Here is a 17,948-nt window from a genome sequence, read left to right on the forward strand (position 1 = left end):
TTCTGTATATTTAGCCTGGTCTTTCAGGCTAGCATGATCTGATTTACTGGAGTGACACTCAATTTAAAGCTCAGATTCAGACCTTTGCATAGAGTCCAACATTGTTGATTTTACCCCTTCTGGTGGCTAGCAGCACACTGATAAATTATGGTTACATTCAGCTGTTTTCAAAAGGCCTGCAGCCAACTGGTTTTATATTCTACCTTATCCTCCTGTATTTCTGGTAAACCTGCTTCAAATCAAACATGTTGCACATCAAATTAAAGCTTAGGTTCTCTTCTTTCCAACAATTGTTGGCTTTCCATCCTATCACAAGCTGGCTGCTTAAAATCAGACATTTAGTGTGGTCAATACCACACAGCTTTCAGAGCTGGGTCAGAGGTCAAATCTGTTCTGTATATTTAGCCTGGTCTTTCAGGCTAGCATGATCTGATTTACTGGAGTGACACCTCAATTTAAAGCTCAGATTCAGACCTTTTCATAGACTCCAACATTGTTCATTTTGAACCTTCTGGTGGCTAGCAGCACACTGATGAATTATGGTTACATTCAGCTGTTTTTAAAAGGCCTGCAGCCAACTGGTTTTATATTCTAAAGTATCCTCCTGTATTTCTGGTAAACCTGCTTCAAATCAAACATGTTGCACATCAAATTAAAGCTTAGGTTCTCTTCTTTCCAACAATTGTTGGCTTTCCATCCTATCACAACCTGGCTGCTTAAAATCAGACATTTAGTGTGGTCAATACCAGACAGCTTTCAGAGCTGGGTCAGAGGTCAAATCTGTTCTGTATATTTAGCCTGGTCTTTCAGGCTAGCATGATCTGATTTACTGGAGTGACACCTGAATTTAAAGCTCAGATTCAGACCTTTGCATAGAGTCCAACATTGTTGAGTTTACCCCTTCTGGTGGCTAGCAGCACACTGATGAATTATGGTTACATTCAGCTGTTTTCAAAAGGCCTGCAGCCAACTGGTTTTATATTCTACCTTATCCTCCTGTATTTCTGGTAAACCTGCTTCATATCAAACATGTTCTACATCAAATTAAAGCTTAGGTTCTCTTCTTTCCAACAATTGTTGGCTTTCCATCCTATCACAAGCTGGCTGCTTAAAATCAGACATTTAGTGTGGTCAATACCACACAGCTTTCAGAGCTGGGTCAGAGGTCAAATCTGTTCTGTATATTTAGCCTGGTCTTTCAGGCTAGCATGATCTGATTTACTGGAGTGATACCTCAATTTAAAGCTCAGATTCAGACCTTTTCATAGACTCCAACATTGTTGATTTTACCCCTTCTGGTGGCTAGCAGCACACTGATGAATTATGGTTATATTCAACTGTTTTTAAAAGGCCTGCAGCCAACTGGTTTTCTATTCTAACTTATCCTCCTGTATTTCTGGTAAACCTGCTTCAAATCAAACATGTTGCACATCAAATTAAAGCTTAGGTTCTCTTCTTTCCATCAATTGTTGGCTTTCCATCATAGCACAACCTGGCTGCTTAAAATCAGACATTTAGTGTGGTCAATACCACACAGCTTTCAGAGCTGGGTCAGAGGTCAAATCTGTTCTGTATATTTAGCCTGGTCTTTCAGGCTAGCATGATCTGATTTACTGGAGTGACACCTCAATTTAAAGCTCAGATTCAGACCTTTTCATAGAGTCCAACATTGTTGATTTTAAACCTTCTGGTGGCTAGCAGCACACTGATGAATTATGGTTACATTCAGCTGTTTTCAAAAGGCCTGCAGCCAACTGGTTTTATATTCTAACTTATCCTCCTGTATTTCTGGTAAACCTGCTTCAAATCAAACATGTTGCACATCAAATTAAAGCTTAGGTTCTCTTCTTTCCATCAATTGTTGGCTTTCCATCTTATCACAACCTGGCTGCTTAAAATCAGACATTTAGTGTGGTCAATACCACACATCTTTCAGAGCTGGGTCAGAGGTCAAATCTGTTCTGTATATTTAGCCTGGTCTTTCAGGCTAGCATGATCTGATTTACTGGAGTGATACCTCCATGTAAACCTCAGATTCAGACCTTTTCATAGAGTCCAACATTGTTGATTTTAACACTTCTGGTGGCTACCAGCACACTGATGAATTATGGTTACATTCAGCTGTTTTCAAAAGGCCTGCAGCCAACTGGTTTTATATTCTCACTTATCCTCCTGTATTTCTGGTAAACCTGCTTCAAATCAAACATGTTGCACATCAAATTAAAGCTTAGGTTCTCTTCTTTCCATCAATTGTTGGCTTTCCATCATAGCACAACCTGGCTGCTTAAAATCAGACATTTAGTGTGGTCAATACCACACAGCTTTCAGAGCTGGGTCAGAGGTCAAATCTGTTCTGTATATTTAGCCTGGTCTTTCAGGCTAGCATGATCTGATTTACTGGAGTGACACTCAATTTAAAGATCAGATTCAGACCTTTGCATAGAGTCCAACATTGTTGATTTTACCCCTTCTGGTGGCTAGCAGCACACTGATAAATTATGGTTACATTCAGCTGTTTTCAAAAGGCCTGCAGCCAACTGGTTTTATATTCTACCTTATCCTCCTGTATTTCTGGTAAACCTGCTTCAAATCAAACATGTTGCACATCAAATTAAAGCTTAGGTTCTCTTCTTTCCAACAATTGTTGGCTTTCCATCATAGCACAACCTGGCTGCTTAAAATCAGACATTTAGTGTGGTCAATACCACACAGCTTTCAGAGCTGGGTCAGAGGTCAAATCTGTTCTGTATATTTAGCCTGGTCTTTCAGGCTAGCATGATCTGATTTACTGGAGTGATACCTCCATGTAAACCTCAGATTCAGACCTTTTCATAGAGTCCAACATTGTTGATTTTAACCCTTCTGGTGGCTACCAGCACACTGATGAATTATGGTTACATTCAGCTGTTTTCAAAAGGCCTGCAGCCAACTGGTTTTATATTCTACCTTATCCTCCTGTATTTCTGGTAAACCTGCTTCAAATCAAACATGTTGCACATCAAATTAAAGCTTAGGTTCTCTTCTTTCCATCAATTGTTGGCTTTCCATCATAGCACAACCTGGCTGCTTAAAATCAGACATTTAGTGTGGTCAATACCACACAGCTTTCAGAGCTGGGTCAGAGGTCAAATCTGTTCTGTATATTTAGCCTGGTCTTTCAGGCTAGCATGATCTGATTTACTGGAGTGACACTCAATTTAAAGCTCAGATTCAGACCTTTGCATAGGGTCCAACATTGTTGATTTTACCCCTTCTGGTGGCTAGCAGCACACTGATAAATTATGGTTACATTCAGCTGTTTTCAAAAGGCCTGCAGCCAACTGGTTTTATATTCTACCTTATCCTCCTGTATTTCTGGTAAACCTGCTTCAAATCAAACATGTTGCACATCAAATTAAAGCTTAGGTTCTCTTCTTTCCAACAATTGTTGGCTTTCCATCATAGCACAACCTGGCTGCTTAAAATCAGACATTTAGTGTGGTCAATACCACACAGCTTTCAGAGCTGGGTCAGAGGTCAAATCTGTTCTGTATATTTAGCCTGGTCTTTCAGGCTAGCATGATCTGATTTACTGGAGTGATACCTCCATGTAAACCTCAGATTCAGACCTTTTCATAGAGTCCAACATTGTTGATTTTAACCCTTCTGGTGGCTACCAGCACACTGATGAATTATGGTTACATTCAGCTGTTTTCAAAAGGCCTGCAGCCAACTGGTTTTATATTCTACCTTATCCTCCTGTATTTCTGGTAAACCTGCTTCAAATCAAACATGTTGCACATCAAATTAAAGCTTAGGTTCTCTTCTTTCCAACAATTGTTGGCTTTCCATCATAGCACAAGCTGGCTGCTTAAAATCAGACATTTAGTGTGGTCAATACCACACAGCTTTCAGAGCTGGGTCAGAGGTCAAATCTGTTCTGTATATTTAGCCTGGTCTTTCAGGCTAGCATGATCTGATTTACTGGAGTGATACCTCCATGTAAACCTCAGATTCAGACCTTTTCATAGAGTCCAACATTGTTGATTTTAACCCTTCTGGTGGCTAGCAGCACACTGATGAATTATGGTTACATTCAGCTGTTTTCAAAAGGCCTGCAGCCAACTGGTTTTATATTCTACCTTATCCTCCTGTATTTCTGGTAAACCTGCTTCAAATCAAACATGTTGCACATCAAATTAAAGCTTAGGTTCTCTTCTTTCCAACAATTGTTGGCTTTCCATCATAGCACAACCTGGCTGCTTAAAATCAGACATTTAGTGTGGTCAATACCACACAGCTTTCAGAGCTGGGTCAGAGGTCAAATCTGTTCTGTATATTTAGCCTGGTCTTTCAGGCTAGCATGATCTGATTTACTGGAGTGATACCTCCATGTAAACCTCAGATTCAGACCTTTTCATAGAGTCCAACATTGTTGATTTTAACCCTTCTGGTGGCTACCAGCACACTGATGAATTATGGTTACATTCAGCTGTTTTCAAAAGGCCTGCAGCCAACTGGTTTTATATTCTACCTTATCCTCCTGTATTTCTGGTAAACCTGCTTCAAATCAAACATGTTGCACATCAAATTAAAGCTTAGGTTCTCTTCTTTCCATCAATTGTTGGCTTTCCATCATAGCACAACCTGGCTGCTTAAAATCAGACATTTAGTGTGGTCAATACCACACAGCTTTCAGAGCTGGGTCAGAGGTCAAATCTGTTCTGTATATTTAGCCTGGTCTTTCAGGCTAGCATGATCTGATTTACTGGAGTGACACTCAATTTAAAGCTCAGATTCAGACCTTTGCATAGAGTCCAACATTGTTGATTTTACCCCTTCTGGTGGCTAGCAGCACACTGATAAATTATGGTTACATTCAGCTGTTTTCAAAAGGCCTGCAGCCAACTGGTTTTATATTCTACCTTATCCTCCTGTATTTCTGGTAAACCTGCTTCAAATCAAACATGTTGCACATCAAATTAAAGCTTAGGTTCTCTTCTTTCCAACAATTGTTGGCTTTCCATCATAGCACAACCTGGCTGCTTAAAATCAGACATTTAGTGTGGTCAATACCACACAGCTTTCAGAGCTGGGTCAGAGGTCAAATCTGTTCTGTATATTTAGCCTGGTCTTTCAGGCTAGCATGATCTGATTTACTGGAGTGATACCTCCATGTAAACCTCAGATTCAGACCTTTTCATAGAGTCCAACATTGTTGATTTTAACCCTTCTGGTGGCTACCAGCACACTGATGAATTATGGTTACATTCAGCTGTTTTCAAAAGGCCTGCAGCCAACTGGTTTTATATTCTACCTTATCCTCCTGTATTTCTGGTAAACCTGCTTCAAATCAAACATGTTGCACATCAAATTAAAGCTTAGGTTCTCTTCTTTCCAACAATTGTTGGCTTTCCATCATAGCACAAGCTGGCTGCTTAAAATCAGACATTTAGTGTGGTCAATACCACACAGCTTTCAGAGCTGGGTCAGAGGTCAAATCTGTTCTGTATATTTAGCCTGGTCTTTCAGGCTAGCATGATCTGATTTACTGGAGTGATACCTCCATGTAAACCTCAGATTCAGACCTTTTCATAGAGTCCAACATTGTTGATTTTAACCCTTCTGGTGGCTACCAGCACACTGATGAATTATGGTTACATTCAGCTGTTTTCAAAAGGCCTGCAGCCAACTGGTTTTATATTCTACCTTATCCTCCTGTATTTCTGGTAAACCTGCTTCAAATCAAACATGTTGCACATCAAATTAAAGCTTAGGTTCTCTTCTTTCCAACAATTGTTGGCTTTCCATCATAGCACAAGCTGGCTGCTTAAAATCAGACATTTAGTGTGGTCAATACCAGACAGCTTTCAGAGCTGGGTCAGAGGTCAAATCTGTTCTGTATATTTAGCCTGGTCTTTCAGGCTAGCATGATCTGATTTACTGGAGTGATACCTCCATGTAAACCTCAGATTCAGACCTTTTCATAGAGTCCAACATTGTTGATTTTAACCCTTCTGGTGGCTACCAGCACACTGATGAATTATGGTTACATTCAGCTGTTTTCAAAAGGCCTGCAGCCAACTGGTTTTATATTCTAACTTATCCTCCTGTATTTCTGGTAAACCTGCTTCAAATCAAACATGTTGCACATCAAATTAAAGCTTAGGTTCTCTTCTTTCCAACAATTGTTGGCTTTCCATCATAGCACAACCTGGCTGCTTAAAATCAGACATTTAGTGTGGTCAATACCACACAGCTTTCAGAGCTGGGTCAGAGGTCAAATCTGTTCTGTATATTTAGCCTGGTCTTTCAGGCTAGCATGATCTGATTTACTGGAGTGGCACCTCAATTTAAAGCTCAGATTCAGACCTTTTCATAGACTCCAACATTGTTGATTTTACCCCTTCTGGTGGCTAGCAGCACACTGATGAATTATGGTTACATTCAGCTGTTTTCAAAAGGCCTGCAGCCAACTGGTTTTATATTCTACCTTATCCTCCTGTATTTCTGGTAAACCTGCTTCAAATCAAACATGTTGCACATCAAATTAAAGCTTAGGTTCTCTTCTTTCCAACAATTGTTGGCTTTCCATCATAGCACAACCTGGCTGCTTAAAATCAGACATTTAGTGTGGTCAATACCACACAGCTTTCAGAGCTGGGTCAGAGGTCAAATCTGTTCTGTATATTTAGCCTGGTCTTTCAGGCTAGCATGATCTGATTTACTGGAGTGATACCTCCATGTAAACCTCAGATTCAGACCTTTTCATAGAGTCCAACATTGTTGATTTTAACCCTTCTGGTGGCTACCAGCACACTGATGAATTATGGTTACATTCAGCTGTTTTCAAAAGGCCTGCAGCCAACTGGTTTTATATTCTACCTTATCCTCCTGTATTTCTGGTAAACCTGCTTCAAATCAAACATGTTGCACATCAAATTAAAGCTTAGGTTCTCTTCTTTCCAACAATTGTTGGCTTTCCATCATAGCACAAGCTGGCTGCTTAAAATCAGACATTTAGTGTGGTCAATACCACACAGCTTTCAGAGCTGGGTCAGAGGTCAAATCTGTTCTGTATATTTAGCCTGGTCTTTCAGGCTAGCATGATCTGATTTACTGGAGTGATACCTCCATGTAAACCTCAGATTCAGACCTTTTCATAGAGTCCAACATTGTTGATTTTAACCCTTCTGGTGGCTACCAGCACACTGATGAATTATGGTTACATTCAGCTGTTTTCAAAAGGCCTGCAGCCAACTGGTTTTATATTCTACCTTATCCTCCTGTATTTCTGGTAAACCTGCTTCAAATCAAACATGTTGCACATCAAATTAAAGCTTAGGTTCTCTTCTTTCCAACAATTGTTGGCTTTCCATCATAGCACAAGCTGGCTGCTTAAAATCAGACATTTAGTGTGGTCAATACCACACAGCTTTCAGAGCTGGGTCAGAGGTCAAATCTGTTCTGTATATTTAGCCTGGTCTTTCAGGCTAGCATGATCTGATTTACTGGAGTGATACCTCCATGTAAACCTCAGATTCAGACCTTTTCATAGAGTCCAACATTGTTGATTTTAACCCTTCTGGTGGCTAGCAGCACACTGATGAATTATGGTTACATTCAGCTGTTTTCAAAAGGCCTGCAGCCAACTGGTTTTATATTCTAACTTATCCTCCTGTATTTCTGGTAAACCTGCTTCAAATCAAACATGTTGCACATCAAATTAAAGCTTAGGTTCTCTTCTTTCCAACAATTGTTGGCTTTCCATCATAGCACAACCTGGCTGCTTAAAATCAGACATTTAGTGTGGTCAATACCACACAGCTTTCAGAGCTGGGTCAGAGGTCAAATCTGTTCTGTATATTTAGCCTGGTCTTTCAGGCTAGCATGATCTGATTTACTGGAGTGGCACCTCAATTTAAAGCTCAGATTCAGACCTTTTCATAGACTCCAACATTGTTGATTTTACCCCTTCTGGTGGCTAGCAGCACACTGATGAATTATGGTTACATTCAGCTGTTTTCAAAAGGCCTGCAGCCAACTGGTTTTATATTCTAACTTATCCTCCTGTATTTCTGGTAAACCTGCTTCAAATCAAACATGTTGCACATCAAATTAAAGCTTAGGTTCTCTTCTTTCCATCAATTGTTGGCTTTCCATCCTATCACAACCTGGCTGCTTAAAATCAGACATTTAGTGTGGTCAATACCACACATCTTTCAGAGCTGGGTCAGAGGTCAAATCTGTTCTGTATATTTAGCCTGGTCTTTCAGGCTAGCATGATCTGATTTACTGGAGTGACACCTCCATGTAAACCTCAGATTCAGACCTTTTCATAGAGTCCAACATTGTTGATTTTAACACTTCTGGTGGCTACCAGCACACTGATGAATTATGGTTACATTCAGCTGTTTTCAAAAGGCCTGCAGCCAACTGGTTTTATATTCTAACTTATCCTCCTGTATTTCTGGTAAACCTGCTTCAAATCAAACATGTTGCACATCAAATTAAAGCTTAGGTTCTCTTCTTTCCATCAATTGTTGGCTTTCCATCATAGCACAACCTGGCTGCTTAAAATCAGACATTTAGTGTGGTCAATACCACACAGCTTTCAGAGCTGGGTCAGAGGTCAAATCTGTTCTGTATATTTAGCCTGGTCTTTCAGGCTAGCATGATCTGATTTACTGGAGTGACACTCAATTTAAAGCTCAGATTCAGACCTTTGCATAGAGTCCAACATTGTTGATTTTACCCCTTCTGGTGGCTAGCAGCACACTGATAAATTATGGTTACATTCAGCTGTTTTCAAAAGGCCTGCAGCCAACTGGTTTTATATTCTACCTTATCCTCCTGTATTTCTGGTAAACCTGCTTCAAATCAAACATGTTGCACATCAAATTAAAGCTTAGGTTCTCTTCTTTCCAACAATTGTTGGCTTTCCATCCTATCACAAGCTGGCTGCTTAAAATCAGACATTTAGTGTGGTCAATACCACACAGCTTTCAGAGCTGGGTCAGAGGTCAAATCTGTTCTGTATATTTAGCCTGGTCTTTCAGGCTAGCATGATCTGATTTACTGAAGTGACACCTCAATTTAAAGCTCAGATTCAAACCTTTTCATAGACTCCAACATTGTTCATTTTGAACCTTCTGGTGGCTAGCAGCACACTGATGAATTATGGTTACATTCAGCTGTTTTTAAAAGGCCTGCAGCCAACTGGTTTTATATTCTAAAGTATCCTCCTGTATTTCTGGTAAACCTGCTTCAAATCAAACATGTTGCACATCAAATTAAAGCTTAGGTTCTCTTCTTTCCAACAATTGTTGGCTTTCCATCCTATCACAACCTGGCTGCTTAAAATCAGACATTTAGTGTGGTCAATACCAGACAGCTTTCAGAGCTGGGTCAGAGGTCAAATCTGTTCTGTATATTTAGCCTGGTCTTTCAGGCTAGCATGATCTGATTTACTGGAGTGACACCTGAATTTAAAGCTCAGATTCAGACCTTTGCATAGAGTCCAACATTGTTGAGTTTACCCCTTCTGGTGGCTAGCAGCACACTGATGAATTATGGTTACATTCAGCTGTTTTCAAAAGGCCTGCAGCCAACTGGTTTTATATTCTACCTTATCCTCCTGTAGTTCTGGTAAACCTGCTTCATATCAAACATGTTCTACATCAAATTAAAGCTTAGGTTCTCTTCTTTCCAACAATTGTTGGCTTTCCATCCTATCACAAGCTGGCTGCTTAAAATCAGACATTTAGTGTGGTCAATACCACACAGCTTTCAGAGCTGGGTCAGAGGTCAAATCTGTTCTGTATATTTAGCCTGGTCTTTCAGGCTAGCATGATCTGATTTACTGGAGTGATACCTCAATTTAAAGCTCAGATTCAGACCTTTTCATAGACTCCAACATTGTTGATTTTACCCCTTCTGGTGGCTAGCAGCACACTGATGAATTATGGTTATATTCAACTGTTTTTAAAAGGCCTGCAGCCAACTGGTTTTCTATTCTAACTTATCCTCCTGTATTTCTGGTAAACCTGCTTCAAATCAAACATGTTGCACATCAAATTAAAGCTTAGGTTCTCTTCTTTCCATCAATTGTTGGCTTTCCATCATAGCACAACCTGGCTGCTTAAAATCAGACATTTAGTGTGGTCAATACCACACAGCTTTCAGAGCTGGGTCAGAGGTCAAATCTGTTCTGTATATTTAGCCTGGTCTTTCAGGCTAGCATGATCTGATTTACTGGAGTGATACCTCCATGTAAACCTCAGATTCAGACCTTTTCATAGAGTCCAACATTGTTGATTTTAACCCTTCTGGTGGCTACCAGCACACTGATGAATTATGGTTACATTCAGCTGTTTTCAAAAGGCCTGCAGCCAACTGGTTTTATATTCTACCTTATCCTCCTGTATTTCTGGTAAACCTGCTTCAAATCAAACATGTTGCACATCAAATTAAAGCTTAGGTTCTCTTCTTTCCAACAATTGTTGGCTTTCCATCATAGCACAAGCTGGCTGCTTAAAATCAGACATTTAGTGTGGTCAATACCACACAGCTTTCAGAGCTGGGTCAGAGGTCAAATCTGTTCTGTATATTTAGCCTGGTCTTTCAGGCTAGCATGATCTGATTTACTGGAGTGATACCTCCATGTAAACCTCAGATTCAGACCTTTTCATAGAGTCCAACATTGTTGATTTTAACCCTTCTGGTGGCTAGCAGCACACTGATGAATTATGGTTACATTCAGCTGTTTTCAAAAGGCCTGCAGCCAACTGGTTTTATATTCTACCTTATCCTCCTGTATTTCTGGTAAACCTGCTTCAAATCAAACATGTTGCACATCAAATTAAAGCTTAGGTTCTCTTCTTTCCAACAATTGTTGGCTTTCCATCATAGCACAACCTGGCTGCTTAAAATCAGACATTTAGTGTGGTCAATACCACACAGCTTTCAGAGCTGGGTCAGAGGTCAAATCTGTTCTGTATATTTAGCCTGGTCTTTCAGGCTAGCATGATCTGATTTACTGGAGTGACACCTCAATTTAAAGCTCAGATTCAGACCTTTTCATAGACTCCAACATTGTTGATTTTACCCCTTCTGGTGGCTAGCAGCACACTGATGAATTATGGTTACATTCAGCTGTTTTCAAAAGGCCTGCAGCCAACTGGTTTTATATTCTAACTTATCCTCCTGTATTTCTGGTAAACCTGCTTCAAATCAAACATGTTGCACATCAAATTAAAGCTTAGGTTCTCTTCTTTCCATCAATTGTTGGCTTTCCATCATAGCACAACCTGGCTGCTTAAAATCAGACATTTAGTGTGGTCAATACCACACAGCTTTCAGAGCTGGGTCAGAGGTCAAATCTGTTCTGTATATTTAGCCTGGTCTTTCAGGCTAGCATGATCTGATTTACTGGAGTGACACTCAATTTAAAGCTCAGATTCAGACCTTTGCATAGAGTCCAACATTGTTGATTTTACCCCTTCTGGTGGCTAGCAGCACACTGATAAATTATGGTTACATTCAGCTGTTTTCAAAAGGCCTGCAGCCAACTGGTTTTATATTCTACCTTATCCTCCTGTATTTCTGGTAAACCTGCTTCAAATCAAACATGTTGCACATCAAATTAAAGCTTAGGTTCTCTTCTTTCCAACAATTGTTGGCTTTCCATCCTATCACAAGCTGGCTGCTTAAAATCAGACATTTAGTGTGGTCAATACCACACAGCTTTCAGAGCTGGGTCAGAGGTCAAATCTGTTCTGTATATTTAGCCTGGTCTTTCAGGCTAGCATGATCTGATTTACTGGAGTGACACCTCAATTTAAAGCTCAGATTCAGACCTTTTCATAGACTCCAACATTGTTCATTTTGAACCTTCTGGTGGCTAGCAGCACACTGATGAATTATGGTTACATTCAGCTGTTTTTAAAAGGCCTGCAGCCAACTGGTTTTATATTCTAAAGTATCCTCCTGTATTTCTGGTAAACCTGCTTCAAATCAAACATGTTGCACATCAAATTAAAGCTTAGGTTCTCTTCTTTCCATCAATTGTTGGCTTTCCATCATAGCACAACCTGGCTGCTTAAAATCAGACATTTAGTGTGGTCAATACCACACATCTTTCAGAGCTGGGTCAGAGGTCAAATCTGTTCTGTATATTTAGCCTGGTCTTTCAGGCTAGCATGATCTGATTTACTGGAGTGATACCTCCATGTAAACCTCAGATTCAGACCTTTTCATAGAGTCCAACATTGTTGATTTTAACCCTTCTGGTGGCTACCAGCACACTGATGAATTATGGTTACATTCAGCTGTTTTCAAAAGGCCTGCAGCCAACTGGTTTTCTATTCTAACTTATCCTCCTGTATTTCTGGTAAACCTGCTTCAAATCAAACATGTTGCACATCAAATTAAAGCTTAGGTTCTCTTCTTTCCATCAATTGTTGGCTTTCCATCATAGCACAACCTGGCTGCTTAAAATCAGACATTTAGTGTGGTCAATACCACACAGCTTTCAGAGCTGGGTCAGAGGTCAAATCTGTTCTGTATATTTAGCCTGGTCTTTCAGGCTAGCATGATCTGATTTACTGGAGTGACACTCAATTTAAAGCTCAGATTCAGACCTTTGCATAGAGTCCAACATTGTTGATTTTACCCCTTCTGGTGGCTAGCAGCACACTGATAAATTATGGTTACATTCAGCTGTTTTCAAAAGGCCTGCAGCCAACTGGTTTTATATTCTACCTTATCCTCCTGTATTTCTGGTAAACCTGCTTCAAATCAAACATGTTGCACATCAAATTAAAGCTTAGGTTCTCTTCTTTCCAACAATTGTTGGCTTTCCATCCTATCACAAGCTGGCTGCTTAAAATCAGACATTTAGTGTGGTCAATACCACACAGCTTTCAGAGCTGGGTCAGAGGTCAAATCTGTTCTGTATATTTAGCCTGGTCTTTCAGGCTAGCATGATCTGATTTACTGGAGTGACACCTCAATTTAAAGCTCAGATTCAGACCTTTTCATAGACTCCAACATTGTTCATTTTGAACCTTCTGGTGGCTAGCAGCACACTGATGAATTATGGTTACATTCAGCTGTTTTTAAAAGGCCTGCAGCCAACTGGTTTTATATTCTAAAGTATCCTCCTGTATTTCTGGTAAACCTGCTTCAAATCAAACATGTTGCACATCAAATTAAAGCTTAGGTTCTCTTCTTTCCAACAATTGTTGGCTTTCCATCCTATCACAACCTGGCTGCTTAAAATCAGACATTTAGTGTGGTCAATACCAGACAGCTTTCAGAGCTGGGTCAGAGGTCAAATCTGTTCTGTATATTTAGCCTGGTCTTTCAGGCTAGCATGATCTGATTTACTGGAGTGACACCTGAATTTAAAGCTCAGATTCAGACCTTTGCATAGAGTCCAACATTGTTGAGTTTACCCCTTCTGGTGGCTAGCAGCACACTGATGAATTATGGTTACATTCAGCTGTTTTCAAAAGGCCTGCAGCCAACTGGTTTTATATTCTACCTTATCCTCCTGTATTTCTGGTAAACCTGCTTCATATCAAACATGTTCTACATCAAATTAAAGCTTAGGTTCTCTTCTTTCCAACAATTGTTGGCTTTCCATCCTATCACAAGCTGGCTGCTTAAAATCAGACATTTAGTGTGGTCAATACCACACAGCTTTCAGAGCTGGGTCAGAGGTCAAATCTGTTCTGTATATTTAGCCTGGTCTTTCAGGCTAGCATGATCTGATTTACTGGAGTGATACCTCAATTTAAAGCTCAGATTCAGACCTTTTCATAGACTCCAACATTGTTGATTTTACCCCTTCTGGTGGCTAGCAGCACACTGATGAATTATGGTTATATTCAACTGTTTTTAAAAGGCCTGCAGCCAACTGGTTTTCTATTCTAACTTATCCTCCTGTATTTCTGGTAAACCTGCTTCAAATCAAACATGTTGCACATCAAATTAAAGCTTAGGTTCTCTTCTTTCCATCAATTGTTGGCTTTCCATCATAGCACAACCTGGCTGCTTAAAATCAGACATTTAGTGTGGTCAATACCACACAGCTTTCAGAGCTGGGTCAGAGGTCAAATCTGTTCTGTATATTTAGCCTGGTCTTTCAGGCTAGCATGATCTGATTTACTGGAGTGACACCTCAATTTAAAGCTCAGATTCAGACCTTTTCATAGAGTCCAACATTGTTGATTTTAAACCTTCTGGTGGCTAGCAGCACACTGATGAATTATGGTTACATTCAGCTGTTTTCAAAAGGCCTGCAGCCAACTGGTTTTATATTCTAACTTATCCTCCTGTATTTCTGGTAAACCTGCTTCAAATCAAACATGTTGCACATCAAATTAAAGCTTAGGTTCTCTTCTTTCCATCAATTGTTGGCTTTCCATCTTATCACAACCAGGCTGCTTAAAATCAGACATTTAGTGTGGTCAATACCACACATCTTTCAGAGCTGGGTCAGAGGTCAAATCTGTTCTGTATATTTAGCCTGGTCTTTCAGGCTAGCATGATCTGATTTACTGGAGTGATACCTCCATGTAAACCTCAGATTCAGACCTTTTCATAGAGTCCAACATTGTTGATTTTAACCCTTCTGGTGGCTACCAGCACACTGATGAATTATGGTTACATTCAGCTGTTTTCAAAAGGCCTGCAGCCAACTGGTTTTCTATTCTAACTTATCCTCCTGTATTTCTGGTAAACCTGCTTCAAATCAAACATGTTGCACATCAAATTAAAGCTTAGGTTCTCTTCTTTCCATCAATTGTTGGCTTTCCATCATAGCACAACCTGGCTGCTTAAAATCAGACATTTAGTGTGGTCAATACCACACAGCTTTCAGAGCTGGGTCAGAGGTCAAATCTGTTCTGTATATTTAGCCTGGTCTTTCAGGCTAGCATGATCTGATTTACTGGAGTGACACCTCAATTTAAAGCTCAGATTCAGACCTTTTCATAGAGTCCAACATTGTTGATTTTAACCCTTCTGGTGGCTAGCAGCACACTGATGAATTATGGTTACATTCAGCTGTTTTCAAAAGGCCTGCAGCCAACTGGTTTTATATTCTAACTTATCCTCCTGTATTTCTGGTAAACCTGCTTCAAATCAAACATGTTGCACATCAAATTAAAGCTTAGGTTCTCTTCTTTCCATCAATTGTTGGCTTTCCATCCTATCACAACCTGGCTGCTTAAAATCAGACATTTAGTGTGGTCAATACCACACATCTTTCAGAGCTGGGTCAGAGGTCAAATCTGTTCTGTATATTTAGCCTGGTCTTTCAGGCTAGCATGATCTGATTTACTGGAGTGATACCTCCATGTAAACCTCAGATTCAGACCTTTTCATAGAGTCCAACATTGTTGATTTTAACCCTTCTGGTGGCTACCAGCACACTGATGAATTATGGTTACATTCAGCTGTTTTCAAAAGGCCTGCAGCCAACTGGTTTTCTATTCTAACTTATCCTCCTGTATTTCTGGTAAACCTGCTTCAAATCAAACATGTTGCACATCAAATTAAAGCTTAGGTTCTCTTCTTTCCATCAATTGTTGGCTTTCCATCATAGCACAACCTGGCTGCTTAAAATCAGACATTTAGTGTGGTCAATACCACACAGCTTTCAGAGCTGGGTCAGAGGTCAAATCTGTTCTGTATATTTAGCCTGGTCTTTCAGGCTAGCATGATCTGATTTACTGGAGTGACACTCAATTTAAAGCTCAGATTCAGACCTTTGCATAGAGTCCAACATTGTTGATTTTACCCCTTCTGGTGGCTAGCAGCACACTGATAAATTATGGTTACATTCAGCTGTTTTCAAAAGGCCTGCAGCCAACTGGTTTTATATTCTACCTTATCCTCCTGTATTTCTGGTAAACCTGCTTCAAATCAAACATGTTGCACATCAAATTAAAGCTTAGGTTCTCTTCTTTCCAACAATTGTTGGCTTTCCATCCTATCACAAGCTGGCTGCTTAAAATCAGACATTTAGTGTGGTCAATACCACACAGCTTTCAGAGCTGGGTCAGAGGTCAAATCTGTTCTGTATATTTAGCCTGGTCTTTCAGGCTAGCATGATCTGATTTACTGGAGTGACACCTCAATTTAAAGCTCAGATTCAGACCTTTTCATAGACTCCAACATTGTTCATTTTGAACCTTCTGGTGGCTAGCAGCACACTGATGAATTATGGTTACATTCAGCTGTTTTTAAAAGGCCTGCAGCCAACTGGTTTTATATTCTAAAGTATCCTCCTGTATTTCTGGTAAACCTGCTTCAAATCAAACATGTTGCACATCAAATTAAAGCTTAGGTTCTCTTCTTTCCAACAATTGTTGGCTTTCCATCCTATCACAACCTGGCTGCTTAAAATCAGACATTTAGTGTGGTCAATACCAGACAGCTTTCAGAGCTGGGTCAGAGGTCAAATCTGTTCTGTATATTTAGCCTGGTCTTTCAGGCTAGCATGATCTGATTTACTGGAGTGACACCTGAATTTAAAGCTCAGATTCAGACCTTTGCATAGAGTCCAACATTGTTGAGTTTACCCCTTCTGGTGGCTAGCAGCACACTGATGAATTATGGTTACATTCAGCTGTTTTCAAAAGGCCTGCAGCCAACTGGTTTTATATTCTACCTTATCCTCCTGTATTTCTGGTAAACCTGCTTCATATCAAACATGTTCTACATCAAATTAAAGCTTAGGTTCTCTTCTTTCCAACAATTGTTGGCTTTCCATCCTATCACAAGCTGGCTGCTTAAAATCAGACATTTAGTGTGGTCAATACCACACAGCTTTCAGAGCTGGGTCAGAGGTCAAATCTGTTCTGTATATTTAGCCTGGTCTTTCAGGCTAGCATGATCTGATTTACTGGAGTGATACCTCAATTTAAAGCTCAGATTCAGACCTTTTCATAGACTCCAACATTGTTGATTTTACCCCTTCTGGTGGCTAGCAGCACACTGATGAATTATGGTTATATTCAACTGTTTTTAAAAGGCCTGCAGCCAACTGGTTTTCTATTCTAACTTATCCTCCTGTATTTCTGGTAAACCTGCTTCAAATCAAACATGTTGCACATCAAATTAAAGCTTAGGTTCTCTTCTTTCCATCAATTGTTGGCTTTCCATCATAGCACAACCTGGCTGCTTAAAATCAGACATTTAGTGTGGTCAATACCACACAGCTTTCAGAGCTGGGTCAGAGGTCAAATCTGTTCTGTATATTTAGCCTGGTCTTTCAGGCTAGCATGATCTGATTTACTGGAGTGACACCTCAATTTAAAGCTCAGATTCAGACCTTTTCATAGAGTCCAACATTGTTGATTTTAAACCTTCTGGTGGCTAGCAGCACACTGATGAATTATGGTTACATTCAGCTGTTTTCAAAAGGCCTGCAGCCAACTGGTTTTATATTCTAACTTATCCTCCTGTATTTCTGGTAAACCTGCTTCAAATCAAACATGTTGCACATCAAATTAAAGCTTAGGTTCTCTTCTTTCCAACAATTGTTGGCTTTCCATCATAGCACAACCTGCCTGCTTAAAATCAGACATTTAGTGTGGTCAATACCAGACAGCTTTCAGAGCTGGGTCAGAGGTCAAATCTGTTCTGTATATTTAGCCTGGTCTTTCAGGCTAGCATGATCTGATTTACTGGAGTGATACCTCCATGTAAACCTCAGATTCAGACCTTTTCATAGAGTCCAACATTGTTGATTTTAACCCTTCTGGTGGCTACCAGCACACTGATGAATTATGGTTACATTCAGCTGTTTTCAAAAGGCCTGCAGCCAACTGGTTTTCTATTCTAACTTATCCTCCTGTATTTCTGGTAAACCTGCTTCAAATCAAACATGTTGCACATCAAATTAAAGCTTAGGTTCTCTTCTTTCCATCAATTGTTGGCTTTCCATCATAGCACAA

This window comes from Centroberyx gerrardi, chromosome 3 (genome assembly GCF_048128805.1).
Source record: "Centroberyx gerrardi isolate f3 chromosome 3, fCenGer3.hap1.cur.20231027, whole genome shotgun sequence".
Taxonomy (NCBI): domain Eukaryota; kingdom Metazoa; phylum Chordata; class Actinopteri; order Beryciformes; family Berycidae; genus Centroberyx; species Centroberyx gerrardi.